Here is a 6,574-nt window from a genome sequence, read left to right on the forward strand (position 1 = left end):
AAACTTAGGTGTGCTATAAAGGATAATTATGATCATCTGAAGTAAATGGAAAAGTCTTTTCATTGGTCCTGCAAACATAATATCAACTCTCAGGTTCTGTTCGCCCCACCCTCCCCCGGTCCTGACTGTAAAGCAGCTTCTTCAGCACACAACAGCATGCATTGAACAGAGACAGGGAGAAAAAAAAAAAAAAAAGGCTGCAAACATAAGATCAACTTTCAGGTTCTGTTCGCTCCACCCTCCCCCGGCTTCTTCCACACACAACACGCATTGAACAGAGACAGGGAGAGAGAGAGAAAAAAAGACGTAATGTAACATAGAGCAGCATGTTTCATTACTGTAAACTGAGAGGAGAGCTTGACTGTTTACACTCAAGGAAGCAGCTGATGTCTGTGGGTAAGCATGCAACAGAAAATCTTCTCCCCTCTTCCTTCTTCCTTCTTTATCCAACACCATTAAGCAATAAGCATGGATAACGTTTTAAGCACAAACGCAAGTGTTTCGAACGAAACACCTGTTTGCTAAGTTCTGGAAGGAAGCACTCCCAAACTAGTGACATGATCAGTTGATCACAATCACATCACGTTATGAATGTATGTAGGTTCCCAAATTGTGAAAAGTGAAAAATGGTTTGGTTTGTTGCAACAATGACTAGTTATCTAAAGTATGGTAATAGTGTCAAGTAGTGTGAGGATTAATGTTAGAGTGTTTGTGTTTGAGCGCCTCAGTGCGGCCGCTGCAGAGTTCATGTGCAACCTCTTCCAGAGAGATAGATGGAGATACTAGAAACTAAACTGCTGGATGTCCCTAGTAATAACAATAATTGTATAATATCCCATCATCTATCTAGTAGTCATATGATTATGTCATACAAAATTAACAATCTAGGCATCACAATATTTTTGTTTCAGTCAGTCACAGTATTATTGTTTTGTGAACTCCCAAAATGTTCACAGGATCTTGCTGTAGATTAAACGCACTGACTGACTTTGCTGTTAAAACAATGTATGTGCATACACACAGTACACACAAGAATGTCATGTTATGCCATTCTCATATAGCCTTATATGATCTAGCCTGTTATACAGTAGATGTATTCTCAGATCATTATAGCCAACCCTTGTTTTCCATAGCTTAGCTAACTAGCCAAAGTTCTGATTGCATGCAGACTCATTTTTGCATGTAGGCTAATCATTTTCATACTTCACCCAATCTGAATAGTCCTATACTGCTTATTTTTCCTCCTATTCTATTTCCTATGTATAGCCTATATGCTTCACTCCTCATGTGCATTTGCTTGAGCACTGCTGCTATTGATTAGTGATTGTATATTCTGCACAACACCTGCACATATTTAAGCTGCTACTAAAAATACAATGTAGTGTTTTATTGTTATACTGTTTTATATTGGCTTGCATGGGAGGCTGGGCTCAAGTCAGAGTTCTGGTGTCTCATTCACTTGCTGGTGATGATGGTGGTCTGCACTTTTTATTATACTGCATTAATAATACAGTAGCTGTATCTGAGTGTGCATGTAATGGATGATTATGTGTAGTGATCATGGTTAGATCAAGCTAGAATTCCTGGACTTTGTTTCAAGAGCTAGCATTGTCAAATTGTTACACCAGACACCACATTTTTGTTTATAGCCTGCTTAGGCTACAATAGTAAAACTAAAAGAGTGAGAAAAAATGGTAAATGGTGTTACAATTTGACAAATAAGGTGAACATGATTGCTGAGGCGATCACGGCTACCGTATCATTGTGAGACATGTCATTCAAACAGTAAAAAAATTGTTCCCGGTTGGCCGGTTCTCCGCTTGCATGGGGGGGCCCATACAGATTTTTGGCCTAGAGGCCCAGAATTGCTAGTGACGCCCCTGCCCCCAGTGTTCAGGTCCAAGAAAAAGCCGCAAATATGATCGATTATACTGTACACACTGAGTAGTTCTCATTTCAAGGCGTATTACTGCCCTCTAGAGGCACAGTCCCACCAGTGCAGTGCAGTCGGCAGCTCAGCTCAGCTGTTCTGAATGAGTTTAATTAATGCGACGCGATAGTGACAAGCAGGCAGGCAGTGGCCTGCCTGCCTTGAAATCTGCGTAAAACAACTGTGTAATTCAGCTCAAGTGGAGGGGATATGTCCCCCCCTCCTCGGGGCAAAAGTGGGGGGGATATCACCAAAAGTGGGGGGGATACCCCAAAATTTTTCGCGCGCGATACACGCGCGCACATACCTCCCAGATATGTCCCCTTCACTTTTAAAATGCCTCCTGCGCCCCTGCATCTAGGTGACACTCTGAAGCAATCATGAGATTTCTTTCCCTTTTTATATTATATATTTATATCAGGGGTCTTCAACATTTTCAGGCCAAAGACCCCTTAGTTGTGAGAGAGATGAAGCAGGGACCCCCACAACCTGTTCATAGATTCCATATAGTTTCATTGTTTGACAGCACAATCATCAGTGTATTTTGGATTCATGTAAATTTGTGTTTTCAGATATTTATCCACTTGAACCGTCAATACTTAATAAACTTGACCTTCTTGTACTTAGTCTGCTCTTTTCCCCCTCTACACCAAAGCTCTTTGCCAAAAATAGCCGATCTACAAGCTCACAACGCCTCGCAGCGCGAGGAAAAAGTTCCTATCACACAAAGATTTGGAGAACCCCATGTAGTAACTCTGGGGACCCCCCATTTATGTCTGCCTAACTCTACTCTCCTAACACTGATGATTCATCCTGCCTTATGTTCTCAGTCCATTAGAATGCTTGTTACATTCAAACATATTTTCTGCCTAAGGTAAAGAGGTGACTTAGAATCACAACTGCCTAAGTTATTTTGGAAGGCACGGTAAGTAACAAGCATTCTGACTGGCAGACTGGGGACGTAGCCAATAAGGCAGATTGAAGCAGACATTACTTAGGCCAGGGGTCTTCAACGTTTCCAGGCCAAGGACCCTTAGCTGATGACAGATGAAGCAGGGACCCCCTCTAGATGTTGTATAAAACTGTGTTGCAGATTTTTATTGATTTCAGACTTGTTTGACAGCACTGTCATCAGTTGATGTTGGATTCGTGTTAATATGTTTTTTTTCCAGAGATGTAATCACTTAGATTGTCAATACTTACTTTGTAAACTTGACCTATCACTCAGTACTTGGTCTGCTCTTTTTCTTACCTCCACACCCAACCTATTTGCCGAAAATAGCCGATCTACAAGTGCGAGGCGTTGTGAGCTTGTAAAGTAGATCTGCTATTTTTGGCTAAAGTTCTCAGAATATGGATGCTAGCGTTCAGGTGGTTAATATTTTAAAAGAAATCTATAACACAAAGATTTGGCGGACCCCCTGTAGTAACTCTGAGGACCCCCTAGGGGTCCCGTACCCCCTGTTGAAGACCCCTGACTTCATCATACGGTATCTAATGTACAGTACATATGTCATTATCGGCTGTACATACATCAGTATCATACTAGTAAGATGCCTCAGGGCGACAAGCGAGGTTGCGCCATGTCTTGGCCATCTGGCAGTGATGTATATCGGACCATGTACCCATATGTGGAGACCCCTGGTACCCATATATGGAGATCCATCTACTGTATTATGTATACTAGAAGCTCGGCCGCCCTGCGTCTAGTCGGTGACCTGGGCAACTCGGGAACGATGTAAATAGGGAATGAACCCCATTATACCTGTTTTCATAGGATCCGTTTTGACCATCTGTTTGCTTGTGTACATTTATGCCCATATATGGAGATATCTGTCTGTCTGCGTTCATTTTATGCTCATATATGGAGATCCCTGTATTTGCCTGACGGGCGGCCGAGCATATGATCGAGGACCGGCCGACTCGGGAACTATGTAAATAGGGAATGAATGCCCCACCCTTTAATGCATTGATTGATTGAAGAATTTATTAGAAGATTGCAATAGAAACAAGTACAGTTTCATGACAGTACAAATCACTGGTACAAGGTCAACTAAAAGGAGATCCTAGAAAGCCGAAGCTTATTTCCACAGGAACCACACTTTAAGTATCTCATATAGCAAACCCCATTATACCTGTTTTCATAGGACCCGTTTTGGCCATCTGTTTGCCTGTGTCCATTTTATGCCCATATATGGAGAACTCTGCCCTTCGGGCAGGCAATCGTCTAGTCGGGGACCGGCCTACTTGGGAACGATGTACATAGGAATGAATGCCCCACTCTTTAACTCAAACCCCATTTATCTGTTTGCCTGTGTCCATTTATGCCCATATATGGAGATATATTTCTGTCTGCGTCCATTTTATGCCTATATGGATCTGTATCCGTCTGTCTAAGGACCCTGCAATAATACGCAGCCTGCTTGCTTTGCCACCCGTGGGGAATGATGCCCCTTCGGTTTTTAGGCAATACCCATCATACCCGCTGTTTCGTTATTGCCTAGCGGACATCAGCGCATACGTAGAATCCAAACCTTTCGCGCCGGTTCCAGAAAATCGCGTATTGGGTGGGGTCGAGGCCGGGCACTGCACTCCCTGCTGCGGCGGGGAACGCACATGCCGAATTTGAAGCCGGTGGGAAGAACGGTAAGTGAGGTCAGAAATGAGTCAGCGCTTGCGCCGATTTCCTCCGGAACAGCCTAATGTCAACAATCAGCTCCGCATAAGGAGATTCCGAACGTTTTGCGCCGGTTCGGGAAAACCGCGCATCGGGTGGGGTCGAGGTCCGGCACTACATATTTTTTTCCCTTAGGAATGCGACAAACACCAGCAAATATTATTGAACTCAAGTCTCCATGACGTGAGGCCGTGAGTAATCAATCTAAAAGTCATGTTCAGTGGTTCCTGTGTAAATAAGCCGTAACGCTTACTAGGATCTCCTTTTAGTTGACCTTGTACCAGCGATTTGTGCTGTAATGAAACTGTACTTTTTTTCCTATTGCAAACTTCTAATAAATTCTTCAATCAATCAATAAAAAGAAAAACTACTCATTTAAGCAACAATTACAAAACAAACCCAAATACGCTTCTAATAAGCTGACATGGCATCCCATAGAGGGGGGGCTCCATCCTGCACTGGGGGAGGGGGAGGGGGGAGAGAGGGGAGGAGAGGAGAGGGATGTGGATCACATTTCACTAGGAGACTTTTACTCTGCAAACACTTCTCTTTCTTTATGGGAGGAGGGGGAGAGAGCAGGAGCGTCACAAGGGGGGGGGATAGTGGGACTGAGTTACTAGGGCCCAAGGTGGAGGGGCCTTCATTATGTTATACTTTGGCTATTGAACATTAACAGATTTACAAGCTTGTAGATCTGCTATTTTTGAAAAGTCGTGAAAATGTGTGCAAATCTTTAAATAGGCTATGTATTTTTTAAGCGAACATTTGTAACTGAAATGTTGCTTCTGGGGGGTCCCTGGAACTAAATATTTTGAGATGGTGATCCGTGGCCAAATACATATAATTTTGGGTGTCCTTCACATGAAAAAGGTTGAGCACCACTGACATAGAAACATAGGTTTTTCAAAAAAAGACTTGCACACATTTTTGTGATTTTTTTTAAAAATAGTGAGAAAAAAAAATTGTATAGGCCTATCTGCTATTTTTTTGCCAGACCCATGAAATGGGTAGGCCTACATAAGCAAATGTCGGTCTGTCCGGGTTTTCTATATAAAGGGTATATATGATGATGACATGATGATGACATGCCTACAAAAGGCATGATGTCATAAATGATGATGACAGACAGGGGGTCTGGCACAACCAGGTTGACCTGGTCTAGTTTTATATATATAGTTAACGCACAAAATAATGTGTAGGCTATAATAATGTGTTCCCAGTCTAAATGGGTTTAAATCCCCTCCTCCCCCTATGAAGAACATTCATGGGGGGCCCGCAGTGAATCCTGGCTTGTACCCAGGGCCCAGAATGTGGTGTGACACCCATGGGAGGAGGAGGAGGACAGAGCCGTGGGGGGAGGGGGCAGTTAGGAGAGAGGCTCAACTCCGTTCAGTTTCCATCCAGCTTCAAAACATTGCAAAAGAAAAGGAGGACTTTTACTTTTGACTTTAATCTTTCACAAACACATTGTTTGGTGAAAGACCTGCGTCAATGTTGTGTGGATCGCGAAGAAGGGATCGTTTTTGGGGGATCTGCTGCTTCGGGGGAGGATTCTTGTTCCAGAGACAGAAAAATCAGAAAGTTTCAGTGTGAGTAGGACCGCAGCGTGAAGAAGAAAAAAAAGAGCTTGGAAAAAACCTTTGGGGAACTTTTTTCTACTCGCAACAATGTGGCGTTTTGGAGGATCAAACGGGCCTGCGATCATCACGACGAGATGGATACTATGTTTCTACTTGTGATCATAGCTGTGTTTATGACGTTTTTTAACACAATAGAATATAATTTATATGAGCGTGTGTGTTTTTAGGGGGCTTCGGCTTAAAGTTTGATTCTAACTCAAGATGTCCTCCCAGCTCAGCATGAAGATGGATTTAATGATGTTCTACACGTGAACACAATCAACACATAACTGTGTTTATGAAGCATTAGAAGACACCGTAGATCTAGTTTTTTGAGGGGGATTCCTT

Source organism: Nannobrachium achirus (assembly GCF_963921795.1).
Source record: "Nannobrachium achirus genome assembly, chromosome: 23".
Taxonomy (NCBI): Eukaryota; Metazoa; Chordata; class Actinopteri; order Myctophiformes; family Myctophidae; genus Nannobrachium; species Nannobrachium achirus.